The 14,790-nt window shown below is 42.8% G+C and overlaps 1 long non-coding RNA gene across 4 annotated transcripts in view; it reads right to left on the bottom strand.

Moving 5' to 3' along the window:
- LOC140633886 (uncharacterized) overlaps positions 1-14,790 on the bottom strand; it is a 44,108-nt gene that overhangs the window by 10,443 nt on the left and 18,875 nt on the right. For 2 of the 4 annotated variants that reach the window (XR_012031446.1, XR_012031448.1), the window contains 4 exons: positions 8,830-8,901; positions 7,771-7,877; positions 4,480-4,614; positions 3,174-3,312 (listed from right to left, as the gene is read on the bottom strand). This is a non-coding gene — a long non-coding RNA (uncharacterized lncRNA). Of the gene's footprint in view, positions 1-3,150; positions 3,313-4,479; positions 4,615-7,770; positions 7,878-8,829; positions 8,902-14,790 lie in introns of all 4 variants that reach the window. The other 2 variants (XR_012031447.1, XR_012031449.1) reach the window with 2 other exon arrangements.

The raw sequence follows: 14,790 nt of genomic DNA, 5'->3' as shown, positions 1-14,790 counted from the left end.
ATCTTTATATTTCAATTATGATGAATCTGCCTTTGTGAAGCGAAGACTCACAGTCTACCTTAAGCTTGGGATTTCTTCTTGTGTCAGGGTGGCGGACTGGGACAAATGCATTCATTGGAACTGAAACCCATATGATCTGTGTCTACAAAGTCAACTACCAGTCACTTGGTCTCTCTCTCTCTCTCTCTCTCTCTCTCTCTCGCTCTCCTTTTTTTTTTTGCTTTGCTTTCAATCTGACCAAACTACCAGGCAATTCTTCCTGTGTTGATTATTTGAGGGAAGGAGTGGGGATGGGAATTGGCTAGAGAGAGAAAAGAAATAGAAGGTGGGCAGTTTGCCTGTCTTGTGAAGACTGCTCTGTTTTTATGTTGCTCAGCTGCCCTGGTTGGTGCGGGACTGACAAGTTTCCTGGGACAAGGCATTTTCAGTACTAAAACCAGGAAAGTCCTGGGCAGAAACAGGATGGTTGGCCATTCTATACTAGTCTTCTTTTGATCTAGGCTTCCAGGTCAAGCCTTTTAAAGGCTCAAACAAGCTGAGAAGAGTGACATTTAGATCTGATAGAGGATTATCGAAAGGTACAATCTGTCACAGCATAAATACTAACGAACGTGCATGGAGGAAATTTGTTATATAGGATGAGAGAAGTAAAAGCGACTTTAGAAGCTATTTCCTGCAGAGTATGCTCAGTGCAACACAAATTCCTTGGGATGATACTCAATTTTATGTGAAAAATTGTTCGGAGACAGCATAAATTTATGCCACTTAAAAAGGCCCTTTTACTGCAGGACTTCTCTGAGCCTTTAATAAACTAGTCTGCATTAAGTAACAGTATGTTGTTAAACATGTTTGGCTACAGAATCCTTTCTACCAGGGATCATCTTATGATATGAGTGTCTGGGAGATCCTACTTTAGAAAGCAACTGCTCTAGGCTAAATTCCTCGTTTTTTTTTGTTGTTGTTGTTTTGTTTTTTTAAGATTTTATTTTTTTAAGTAATCTCTACACCCGGTGCAGGGCTTGAACTCAAAACCTCAAGATCAAGAGTCACATGTTCTACTGACTGAGCCAGCTGAGTGCCCCAAATTCCTCATTTTAAATATGGGAAGTACTCAGATCAGTGTGGTAGGTTCCAGACAAGACTGGCACTACACTGATTTCTCAGAATTAATATGCAGAAGAAGCACCCAGGGCCTCCTGTTCAGGGGCATTCTGATTCCATAGGTCTAGGGGGAGGCCTGAGATTCTGTCTTTCGAACCAGCTGATGTTGATGCTGCCAGGGACCACACTTTGAAAAAAAGAAGCAAGAAAGTGGGATGCCAGTCTTTATGCTTGTCCCACGCCAGCGCATTGTAGCCTCTTTGAAAGTGGAACTGGCTGGCGCTTCTGTCAAAGCAGTACCCTTGCCTCATCCTGGTTTCAGTTGCTGAGTTTATATCTCTAGTTCTTCAAAGCTACTTGCTAGATTGATAGAAGCGCATCAAGATTAAGGAAGTATTTCCTGGCCCCTAAAATAAATTTCCTCTTTGCTGTATTAGAAATTAGAAACAGATAAAGCTTTTGACCAGAGGTCCTGTATAGAAATTCAAATAAAAAAAATCACTCAAAATAACTGTTTCATTGAGTCCAGCCAATAAAAAAAAAAAAAAAAAAAAAAAAATGCCTTCCGTGGTCATTTGCATGTATTTTTCAATTCTGCTGGGAAAACATGGCATGCGTCTAACCAAAATTGGTTCGATAATTGTGCAACTATCTGGCGATTGCCAAAATATGCATACAGTGTAACCACCAGATGCTCACTCAGCATGAAGATTCTATACTACAAGGAAAACATGCTCGTCCTGATGCTTTAAGAGCTTTTGGACCTGCGTGTATATAATCCCTGCAGCCTTTTATTTGTGGATGGTGCTAGGAAAAATCAGTTTATTGAAACTGTTTCAGTAGAATAGCCATATAGCTGGCTGATTTAGGGGCAGGGTACGGGATGGTTAAGGAGAAATGATTCCAAATGAAGAACACTAACTGGCTTCTTGATTAAGCTTTTGGCTCTTTAACAAATGGTTGTGGCATATTTCAAGGGGTAGACTCTGTCCTTATCTCCATGACATTGAACCACAGGTAAGCAGAATGGCACCTGAGCAAGGTAGGTCATCGATGGTTAACATATTATTCTCACTGGTGGGCCAGCCTCTCCCCCAGAAAAGGCTGAACTCAGACACCTGGCCCACCTGGCCACATCAGCTATTTGACCATCACCTCATAGATCTCAGCAGAAGGGGAGGAACTTCCCAGCCTCTGAATGGCCTGGAGATTCGGCCCCTGGACACTAGAAGCGTAATCTAACTGTAGATCGAAGTCCCAGGGAGCCTTCACTTGATGTCATGATCTCACACAGAGCAGAACTGCCAAGTCCCAACAATCAAGGCCTGCAATGAAGGCTTCACTCTGCTGCCCACTAAACAATGCTTCATTTTTGGTCTGTTCACTATAAAATGGGAAATAGTTTTGTCTTATAGGGTACAGGGTTAAATTAGAAAAATTTGCATATATTACATGCATATATTAAATGAGAAAATTGGGTATTTTACTTTGCCTATATTACAAGGCAGATGTTGACAAGGGTGAGCTATAGTTTAGGTTTGTATTTTTTTTTTTTTAATCATTGTAAATACACTTGAGACCCACTGCCCCACCTCCCTGGTAAGGGTTGAACTACACAATACAGCGGTTGTTAGCTGACTTTCTGGTTTCTCAATCAAACTTGCATCCTATTTTGCCAGTTTCATACATTCTCATCATAACGTGTGTCCTAAGATTAAATGGGCTTCTTCTAAACACCAGCTTCGTGAAGCACTGGGGAGATCAACAGTGAGTAAGATACTAGCCCTGTGTTCGAGGGTCCCTCATGGGCTCCTAGGGAGGTAGACACAGCAAGCAGTGATTATAAAACAGGCTGTAAGTCTGCAGGACAAGGAAAGAGGGTTAGCTCACCCAGCCTCTGTGGAGAGCCAGAAGAGGAGCCAGGGAAGTGTGAGGGAAGCTGTCTGGGGGAGGAAGCTCTCAGATCCCCTCCTCAATCTCCTCAACTGGCTCTTCTTCCAGCACCTAAAGTGACATACATACCCCACCCTTGATCCCTTCTCTTCTCACCTCATGCTCAGGAAATCTCATACCTCCTGTTCTGCATCTGCACTCCCAGCTTGACTCTTCTTGAAAGCCTCAAATTTGATGGCCTATGGGTCGGTTGGGTCTTCCAGAAAGCAGAGGCTAGAACAGAGTCCAGAGTTAGGACTCTGCCTGTAGGAGTCATGCCTGTAAAAGATAAAAGAGGATGTATCATTCAGACATTGCTGTGTAACCAATTACCCCATAGTCTCTATGGGTTGAGAACAAGGGTAGGAGGGAACTGGGCACATCTGACTTGTGGTCTCTCACAAGGCTGCAAAGTGTCAGTGAAGTTCTGGTCTTGTGTAAAGGCTCAGATGAGGAAGGATCTTCTTCCAGGTTCACTTGTATGGTAGTTGGCAGGACCCAGACTATTGCACTGAGGGCCACAGATGGTTGTAGGCTGCAGCCTACCTGAAATTTTTTGCCTCTCCGTAGGGCAGCTCACAATATGGCAGCCTGCCTTGTGGAAGTGAGCAAATGGGGGAGAAAGCAAGAGAGTGCTAGTAAAGTCATGGTCTTTGGTAACCTACTCTCCAAAGTGACTGCCCATCACTTTTGCTGATTTCTGTTTGTTGAAAATGAGTCACTAAGTCCAGCCAATATTCAAGAGAGGAGATGACACAAGGGCATGGATACCAGGAGGCAGGGATTATTGAGTGCCATCTTAGAAGGTGGCCTGGGACAAAGGAGGAAGCTGGACAGATTGGGGGGAAGCCACTGGGCCACAGTGCAGACCTGACAGTGATGAAGAGAGGAGAGGGGAGGAAGTAGGATAAGGAAGACAGAACCTCAGAACATGAGGTTCATCTGATAAAGTCATCTCAACAGGAAGCTTCAGAGCAAAGCTTGTACATTGATAAAGCTCCGCACTGGGCAAAATTGGCCAAGATCTGGGGACTCCCAAGAAAGAGCATGGGTGTTGGCTGAAAGCTGAGTGGGTTCTGAAGGCCAGCAGCTGGAGGCTGTCAGGTAACTGCCTGGCTTGCTGCTGAATGGTGGGTTCTTCCTTGAAGGGCGACATGAGAGGCACACTTTCATGGCCACCACCTCCACAGTAGGCAGGTCAGTGTTTTGTACAATCTAGAAGCTCATCAAATGCTTCCACCAAATGCCTATCAAATGTATAAATTGTTAATGATGCTTACAAAAATATCAGTTATGTATTATTTATATGAGATGAATATTCATCATCATATTGAGACTGTTGCCAGACACACAGTCAACCAACAGGGGCGTCTGATCACTTGATACATCTCACAAGTTGAGTTCTTTCCTACTTCCTCTAAATGATCCTGGCTTTGTGCACACAACCTCAGAAAAGGAGCAGTGTGGACCAACGTAGATCTCGATCTGATGGGTCTCTCTGGCTTTTGGCCTTCTAAGCTCTTTAGTGAGAAGAGAAGCTCCCCAAAGTGCTGGAGGTTGGAGTCAGGTCAGGCCTCCTACCTGTGGGAAACACACCATTAAGCCTCAGGAAGAACATGTTTCAATTTATACGTGATTAAATCTGACTTCCCCCATCAGCTCTTTCACACTAAAGTGTGCCGCTCACACTTCCAGGAAGAACCCACCATTCAGATTGTCTGTTCAATGCCAATTACTCCTCTATACAATGAGCTCCATGAGAGCAGGAACAAGGCTGTGGGTCCCCATCATTTAGTACTGGACTGGCAGAAATGTAGCGACTCAATGAGCAAATGAGTAGGGAGATGAGTTTGATCTGTTTTGAAAATCTAGATTTTCATGGATCAGACTTACTCTGGCAAGAAGGTGCCTGCATATTCCCAGATCCCTCTTGAGGACAGACACCAAAAATTTATCTCACTCAAGGGCTCTGTAATAATGTGTCCAGTTTAGTCAACTTGATAGCAAGGTGACATTTTTGTGGTAACTTCACCTGCTCAAAAGCTTTCTAAAATATATTAATCTAGCTATCCTGTCAACCTATATTCATTAAGCACCTAGGGTGTGCCAGTCTGAAAGAGATTAATGGTTGGTTGATTGACTCTCTTTCACCCAACTTACCATTTATTCTCCTTTTGGTTTTTTATTTACTTTTTTATCCATCCACATATTTATTCATTCACTTATGTGCACCATACCTTACTCTGATATGGATTGAAGGTGGTTTATAGAGACTCATAAACTACACTGCTATAATATAAATAATGAGTAGGTGAAAAATGAAAAGGAAAAGGCATAAACTCAGTACATACGGGCTGAAGTAGGAATAATTCTTGGCAAAAGAATGATGGACTGGACTCTCATGATCATGGCAGACGCTCGGGTATAAGACAGTGCAATAGATCTACTATAAAAAAATTCATTGTGGACAGTTTTCTTCATTTAAACATTGGAATAGTCCTTTCTTTCTCATGTTTGTGTGTGTTTTGGGGTGCTTAGAAGAGCTCAAGGAGCTCATTCATTCTTTTTTTGTTTTGTTTTGTTTTGTTTTCTACTTTTCTTGTTCTTGTATTTACTGAGTACTAGCTGCATGCTAGGCCCTGAGCTCAGTATCATGGCACTAAGGAGAAGGATGCTGAGTGCGTGTTTCTTCCTGTGAAAAGAGCTCCAGGTCAGAGAGTGAAAAGACTTGAATCTTGCTCATGGGCCCTGAGGTTGCATTACTATCAGGTCTTGGCCAAGTTCATCCCGGTCTCACTGGGCCTCCATGTCCTCATGTAAAAATGATGATCTTGAACATCCTTAACTAGATGTAAAGTTACGTTCTATAGGACAAAGTGGGCAGAAGTAAAACAATTCAGCCATTCTCTCAGTCTCGTCCAACAGTTTGGATTAGCATAGCTTGGGGCAAATAATCAAGGTCTCCTGGAAAGTGCATTTTTGGTGTTTTATCCTCAGCTGGCATGCACACCACATGGGCGTGTTCTGCTAACAAAACCCCAAAGCACGATTACCTGATGGACCCTCTAAAGATATGTTGACCAGAAAGATAGGTGCTTCTACAACAAAAGTTATCTCTCAGCATTCTCAAGGACTCAAATGAAAACATCCTATCTAAAAAAGAATAATAATTGCTAGCACTAATTGAGCTTTGCAAAGGCCAGGCCTTCTTCTCAACATTAGATAATGCATCATCTCATTTCATTCCAGCAATAAACCTATGAGGCAAGTTTTCACTATTGCCCCTATTTTATGCCTAAGGTCAACATGGCACAGAGAAGCTTTAAGGACAACATCCCATGTGGCAGACTGGAGGTGTGAATCCCGCAAGTCGGGCCTGGAAGAGGGATCTCCCCTTCTCACTCAACCACATCTCCTTTCAGAGTGTCATACCTGTGGGCCCCTGGGTGCTCTGCTAGGTTGTGGCTTAATTTTTTAAAAAAACCAACAGGCCTTACCTCTCATGTTTCTGGTGCTTCTAGCTAAGAAAATAATCTAAATTCAAACAGATACGGGAGATGCTTTCTAGAGAAAAAGAGCCCAACTTCTCAACCTTCACTCTCATTCTTTCCAACTCCAACTAAATACTTTTAATTCTCAACACTAAAGTACATGAAGATACTTGTACTCCACATCCGGGGCTGGTGAACATTTTCTACGAAAGGCAGATGGTAAACGTTTTACATCCTGGGGACCAAAGGGTCACTGTTATAACTACTCAAATCTGCTTTTGTAGTGAGAAAGCACCCAACAGTTAAACAAATAGGCATGGCTGGATTCCAATAAAACTTTATTTATGGACGCTAAATTTTGAATTTTATATGATTTTTATGTGTCATGAAATATTATTCTTCTTCTGATTTTTTTTACAGCCATTGAAAAATGTGAAAACCATTCCTACCTTAGAGGATGAACAAAAATGGGCAGTGGGCTGAATCAGGCCCACGGGCTATTGTTTGCAAAATGGCCCCAAACCACTCACTCATACTCTGTTATCTAATTTCTTCGCAATATTTATCTATGCTTTCTTGGTCGAACTTTTTCTTTCTTTCTTTTTCTTTTTTTAGAGATTTAAAATTTTATGTCAATAAATATTTAAGCATCAAGAAGATTAAATCCCACATCTGCGCTGGCTGCCAATAAGCAGGAGTCAGAGCCATTTGTCTATACTTGTTTTGAAATGCAAGCCCAAGACAAAGTAAAATGCATTCCCAAATATCTACAAATGCACACATGAAATATAGGTGTATTTTAAAGAATAACCTAACAGAAAGTACTTTAAATTTCACAGCCTTTGCTAATGCAGGCAGCTAATCCTATTTACATTCATATTAGCCTTGGTATCTTTTTCCCTAAGATTTACCTATTTGTATGCTTGCATGAGTTAAACTGCCTTTTGCATGATATCAGTACTTTTGTAATTTAAATCTATAAAAGGCAATTTCTTTTAAATATACTTCCTAACAGTGGGTGAAAGAAGCACCAAAGTTATTTGAGAGCTGTACACCTCAGTAAACATGTGCGCTGAACTCCAGGCAATGTGCAGAATGCAGGAATTAATCTTCTACTGTAGAAGTGGAACAGAAAATAAAATCAAGGCTGAGAAAGAAATAGCCTTTGAAAAGGGCCAGTTTGGGCTGTTATCGAAGGAAATGGTGTGTTTTAGAACTGGTATTTAGACAAGGAAAACTTTCTCACCTCCCAAAAGACTGTTGAGTAGGCTTTCCTCCTGGGGACTCTTTACATCCAAAATCACGTTAGCCACTCGATAAGCAAGCTTTACAATTTAATGTTGGTGTTGGCTGCTAAAGAGAACATGGTGGGCCAGTTGGTGGCCAGGGAAAATTTTCAGATGTCAATTGTGACCCCCCGCCATGGGACACAGGAAGTAAGCTGTATGTAATGGAGGGGGCAGGGGGTGAGGGGGTGACGGGGTGAGGCTCCAAAGCTATAGAACACATTGTATCCAGTGGGAGTTACATTCATCCCTGGCACCATTCCTGTGAAGTGCTCACCTTCACCACTTCCAGTTGACATAAATGAGATGCAAATAGGTTAATATATAATCTTGCCCCAAAGAAGTAGTGTTTTCCCGCTATGTAGGACATAACACATCAACACACTTCTTTTCTAAGCAGGGCTGGGATTTTCCTAGCAAAAAGTAACAGTGCGTGAAATCAGAGGGGGGCGGGGGCATTTCCAGATGCATGCCCTCACTTCTGGCTACATTGAGCATCTGGTCCCAAGAGAACTGGCCCTTGGGTTCACTTCCTCTGACTCAGGCCAGGGCACACTTTCCAGAGCTTACCAGGTCACTGGCTTGGGCTTGAGGGAACCCGTTTCAAACCTCAGTCTCCCACTGAAAGTAACCCCTCTATGAAACCAGGAAAATTCAATGTTTTAAACTTTGTATCTGGAGCAGTGGATTGGTCAGACTTGGGGCCTGAGGCTCACACAGAACTACCCCTCCACCCAGTTGCAGGCAGACCTAGGGAAGGGAATGTCCCTCCAACTGATCTCTAAACTTTGCCATTCCCCCTTCCTGTGGCTGTAAGTCCTATACAACCTGAGTGTCTGGATGGAAAGGGGGCATTCTGCTTACTACCCAGTTAATTACACAAAGCTCATGACTACTGAAGTCCACAGGCACACACACACACACACACACACACACACACACACACACACAAACCCACCACCCTGAAAGGAGCCATTATAAATGTTTCATGTGGAACTTTCACAACCCATCAGACTCACCAGAGTTTTCAAATTAACTCCCTTTCTGCCCAAGGGGATCGCTCTGAAAGAGATTTCTCCAGCCTGGAACCTCTGCAAGAAAATGCTGAATTTGAAACAGAATGCAAATAATGCATTTTGACTCCCTAATCAACAAATGGGATCAACTTGAATTGATTAAGAACCTTTGAAATTAGCTGTCTTTAATTCCCTCCATGGCCTGCTGCTGGTACTCTGAAGACAGGAGGTGTGTGTGTGTGTGTGTGTGTCTGTGTGTGTGTGTGTGTGTGTCACGTGCATCTCTGTGTACTTAGAGTGGAGGTTGAGGAGTTGGGTCTCATTTTCTTCCAAAGCTCGTAAGATGGTCTTTTTTAAAAAAAATAAAAAATTATTTTAATGGTGACACAACTCTAAGAAAGAAGGCATTCACCTGGTGCAATTATATGGCTTTTCGTGAAGTGCATTTCCAATAGTTACTTGGCTGCATGAAACCTGCACAACTTCAGTGAAAAAAAAACATAAAATCTGAAATGAATGTATAAATAATATGCAACTGTCTAGACAGTATAGGGCACTTGCAAAGAGAGCAGGTCGGGAAAAAATTGTCCATCAGTCAGACAACCATAACTGATTCTGATGCTAACTAATGGTGCAGATATTCAGCATTCTCTCTATGCGAAAGGCTTCGCTGAGCATTCGTTCTTCCCAAGCCAGTGGTCTTCTACTTATCTAGTGCTTTATGCAGCCTTTGGAAAATGCACTTGCTATTTAAACATTAAAATTAATGCCCAAAGAATAGCGGTTGAGCAAGGGGGTGCCACTGACCTGTGTGATTGGCTTTTGGTAAAGCAAAAATAGCCCTCCTCGGTCAACAGTATGTGCTTTCCGTATACCCACAGAATCTTAAACAGATGTAGTTATGGAAACTTTAGGATAGCAAAAGACCCAAACACACGCATGCACCCCCTTCATGGAACGTTTCTGTTCTTGAGTTGTAACGTGCGATGACGGGTTCAGGTATTTAAATTTTGTACTGCTGGCATTTTCAAATTATAATAATCTGTATATGTAACAAAAGAAGGAGGGGTTTGGAAATGAAATCAAATGTGTTCAATAATTATTCCGGCCTTTTAGCAAGAGCAGGGATTGCCCTGCTCTGTGGCAGCAGAGAGGACCCCCCTATGCAATGGGGACACCACACTGAAATTGCTCTGCTCACAAATTGTGAGCGTGAACCAGGCTCATGGGCTTGTGCCTAAGGCTGGGGAGGGCCACCAGCTGGCTCCCCATTCTGAGAGTCCCACCTGCTCTTTGAGAGAGAACCCAAAGCCATGGTACCATCAGGTTCCATGCCTGTTGAGGGAAAGAGCCTTGCTCACGTTGCAGGGAAGAAGTTCGGGGCAGGCAGGTGGCTGCCCTGCACTGAGCAAAGCAACCACATTCTCCAAACTGGTCAGACCTTTAGGGAAAGCAATGACAACAATAAAATAATAATAATAATAATAATAATAGTAACAGTGTCCATGTATTGAGAGCTTACTAAATGTCTGGCCTGAATTTGGAGGCACTGTCCCATTTAACCCCCACAAAAATCCTGCACAGTCGTTACGATTTATTATCATCATTCAACTTTTGAGAAACTTGATGATCAGAAAAGTTAAGTAATCTGTCTAAACCAAACAGCCAGGAAGTGGCTGAGTGCAAGTTTGATTCCAGGCTAAGCTGGAGGCTCTGACCTCTCCTGGCTGCCCAGATCTGCTCCCTACCCCACTCAGGGCTCCCTTCCCCAAGAGGAGCAGGGGGTTACCGCATGTAGGGCCCACTGGCGCCAGAATGCTTTGCTTCTTGCAAAAAGCAAGATACATACTTCAGCTGTTGGCATGAAGACAAATTCAATCTGGACTTGATCATATTTTTATTCTACCAAAGCCCTAGTAAACTATAGTTTTAATTTTTTTATTTTAATTTTTTTTTAGTTTTTTACTGGAGGAAAGGACCATGAAGACAAAAATGCTGCAGACCCATGAATTTCATAAGGCAGCCCTGCCCCCACTAGATCCTGGAGCTCTCTCAGAGTCTATTTTCTCTCTCTACCTGGAGGGACATGAGGCCTGGAAAGTGTAAGGAATATATCCTACGTTGCCCAGCAAGTGGATGATTAAGCCTGGACCCTTGATCTTCCCATCTCGCTTCTGAGCCATTGCCATGAATCGGAAACCTAAAGCTTCTTTTTGTTCCTTCTAGTCATAGGTGGGGGCATACATCTGAAATGGCCTTTGATGGACTTTTGCTCTTTGACATTTAACATCTCACAGGTTAACATCTCCATGACTTTTTAAAATAACTCAAATAGGGAAAGCACAAGGGAGAAATATGGTGACTCCAGCTGGTTCTTCCCTCAAGTTGCCACCGTTTCTATTAGATCCAAAACCATACATGAAGGGGCTCTGGGAAAGTTCAAAAGGCCTTATAGGGTTGAAAGATCATTATAAGAAAGCATTTATTGGGCTGGATGGTTAGAACCAAAAAATGAAAACAATTTCCTTTCAAAGCTGCCGGTGGACATTCTGGAACATCTATCTGCGTGGTCTACCTTTTGGGTTTAAATTTGTCAGAAGCACCCTTACGCAGACCCTCCCACTGGGAGTGGTGGTGGCCACCCCATCCCAGTCCCCATTCCTCCAAGGCCTCCCTCTGCTTCCTCTCCTTCTTGACGGCCAGAGACCCCACCACGACCAGGATCATTTCATCCTCCATCCATTCCTTCTGGGCTGCCCCTGTTGTTTCTTTTTAATGCCATTGATTCATTTCCTTCTTGTTTTGACCAGGCAAACAGCACACATCTGCTGCCACCAGGAGGTGTCAATAGTTCATACTGCTCAATTTGTGTGCCCCAAGCCCACGGTAGGGCTGATGGTGCAAAGCTTGATTCTCAAGTTTCCATTTCAAAGTATTATGCTGCATTCTTGGCATTAAAGATTCATAGGTTGAATTAAAGATTTATTTTAGGGGGTGCATTATTATAAGGCAAATCACGTTCTTTTCATTTTAAACATACTGGCTATTACGATTTCATCTTTTTTGCTAAAAGCTCAATTACATCAATATCACTCGAGACCCTCCAAACACTAAGCTAAAAGCCGGGCTTCTCAGCGGCCAAATGCCTATTGCCCTTTAAGGATTAACTTTGCTGAGAATGAATCCCATCCCTCCAATGCAGAGTTATCTCCCTAATAAAAAACGGAGCCAGTTACACCTTTGCTTAACACCTCTGGCTCGCTTCCTGTGGCTTACCAAATGAAGCTTGAACTTTTTCCTCTGTCTTACAAAGCCTTCCACAGCCTGAGCCCAGCCTGCCTCACATTTCCTGCTGTGTCCCCCACTTCCCTTCACACTAGAGGAGAGCAGGCCCTGCCAGAGCGGCCTCTCTTACACAGGAGGGTCACTCTTTCTGCACCCTTCATTTGAGACCTAGGTTAAGTGACACCCAAATGTCCCGCACCTTCAGGCAGAGTGCTCACACAAGTCTGTGTGCCTCTATGATCTGGTTTACCTGGCCATATCACAAAATATCTCTATGTGCATCTGCTACTCCCGCCACCCAACCGAGTTGCCAAAGATAGGAGTTGGAATTATTTTTATTTGTAACCCCAGGGTCCAGCACAGTGTCAAAAGCACACTCCATAAAGATTAGTAAGCATATCAATAAATGAATGAGCAACTGAATGAATCCACCTGCCCAAGGACTAACAGGCATGTGGTCAAGAGAACAAAACAATAAAATCACCAACATCATTAACATTTCAATTCTTATATTTGGTAAGTATAGAAAACACTGAGTAGATACAATTCTCCAGGGAGGCTTCTAACACCAGGAGGTGATTACATTAAGTGCAAGAAATCATCCACATGGTCCTAGCCTTGGGCTGGGACCTGAGCTTCTGAGCTTCATTTCTGTTGATCTGGTCTGATGAGGTTTGAGATGGGAGACAGTGGTCCTATTTGCAGTTGACCAAAGAAGTGTCTGCTTTACAAAGGGGCCATCCTGACATCACATCTTGGAGGAGGGTGTGAGAGGCAAGAGGTGGAAGCCCAAAATGGTGCCACAGATAACAGCCATATATCCTAGTTGAATGATGATAACAGCAATAAAAATGTTTTGACTTTCATCTATCTGATTCTTGTAGCTATTTCTTGATTAATTCTGACCTCAGAGGGATGCCTGGGTGGCTCAGTGGTTGAGCGTCTGCCTTAAGCTCAGGGTGTGATCCTAGAGTCCTGGGATCGAGTCCCGCATCAGGCTCCCTGCATGGAGCCCGCTTCTCCTCTGCCTATGTCTCTGCCTCTCTTTCTTTGTGTCTCTCATGATTAATAAATAAAATTTTAAAAAAATTCTGACCTCAGAGGGGAAAAGTTTAAATTAACCACTTCCAAAAGCCCAATGGGTTGCCTGCATTCTTTTAGCTCTGAATTGAATGACAAACCTCTGGACCACAGCAGGACCCCATAAAAAGATCTCTTTCCTCAACAGACATTTCTGATTTAAGGAGTCTACCCCATTTGATTTCATTCTGAGTCTCCATTTCCTGTTTCAGAAGAGAACCCTGAGTCTCACATCAATGCTGGAGGTATGAGCTATACACCAAAATGTGGGTGACAACTACCACAGCAACAACCATGCCAGAATGAGACCTAGCATCTTGGTGAACTACCAGCCAAATTGGATCCAAACTGTTCATCCTACACAACATGAAATAAGCCAAGTTTCACTGAAGAAAAATAGATACCTAAGACCTTACCTATGACCCTAAAGCAAAACCATATCTTCAAGATACTTTCTGAACTGATGTTTCATTCTGTTCCTGTATTGAATTCATATCAAGGGACATTTTTTTTCCAGGCAGAGAAAAATATTCAGCAAATTTGACCATGTTTATTGCTTCCTTCTCTTCCTTCTGCTTCCCTCAAATTAAATCGCATTCCCTCTTGGTCACCACCTTTCCATTCTGTTTCATCTTTGACAATATATATGCATGAATGACCAAAAAAAAGTAGCCAAAAGATTTTTATCTAAGTTGGCATAATATTTCATGTTTTCTCAAAGAAAAATTTTGAAATTCATAGCTGCCACACATATGATGACAGAATTTCCTCTTTTTAAGAAGCTTGAAAGAATTTGTGAAGGATGATCTTTTAATAGATTTCAAGTAGATGAAACATGTCCCTTTGCCATCCAGGTAGTTAGCCTGTGGGGCTTCTAGTTCTGACTTGCACACTGTTCAAACCTGACAGTGGAGTGCTAGTTAAATAAGAGAGTTGGAGGGCCATATGCCCGTTTGATTGTTCATTTGCTCATTCATTCATTCATTCATTCACTTATTCAACAAATATTCAGTGAGCCCCTCAGTGATCAGCCCTCAGCGGATCCAGGGGAATTAGTAGTGAATAAATCATAGCCCTCTTTGGAGTTCACAGATTGGTAGAGGAATGAAACAGCAGTGGATAAATCGCCCTAGGATCAGGGCCACAGAGAGGTAGCAAGGAACTCCGAGGACACCTTGCACCTCTGATTAATGGTAGTGACCATTTATTTACCCATTAATGAAACACCTATTTCCAGGGAATTTGACTTCAAGGACCTAAGTTTATTCAACTCTATTTAACTGCATTCTGTCAAGTAGGAAGTACTTGTAATCCCCAGAAGGGCCCCTGCACAGCGTCAGCAACATAGCATCAGCAGGCTGGGCTGAGATTAGAAATGACCTGGGGGCACCTGGGTGGTTCAGTCCTTTGAACATTTGACTCTTGATCTCACTCAGGTCTTGATCTCAGGGTTGTGAGTTCAAGCCCCATGTTGGGCTCCATGCTGGGCATAAAGTCTGCTAAAAAAAGGAAAGAAGAAGAAGAAGAAAAGAAAAGAAAGAAATGACCCAAAATAACAGTGGTAGCCAACTGACTGTGCGTTTACTTTGAGCTACTCAC

The sequence above is a fragment of the Canis lupus genome, chromosome 5 (assembly GCF_048164855.1).
Source record: "Canis lupus baileyi chromosome 5, mCanLup2.hap1, whole genome shotgun sequence".
In the NCBI taxonomy this organism is placed as follows: domain Eukaryota; kingdom Metazoa; phylum Chordata; class Mammalia; order Carnivora; family Canidae; genus Canis; species Canis lupus.
The sequence above is the reverse complement of the archived record's forward strand: the minus strand, read 5'-3'. Positions and strand labels throughout refer to the sequence as shown.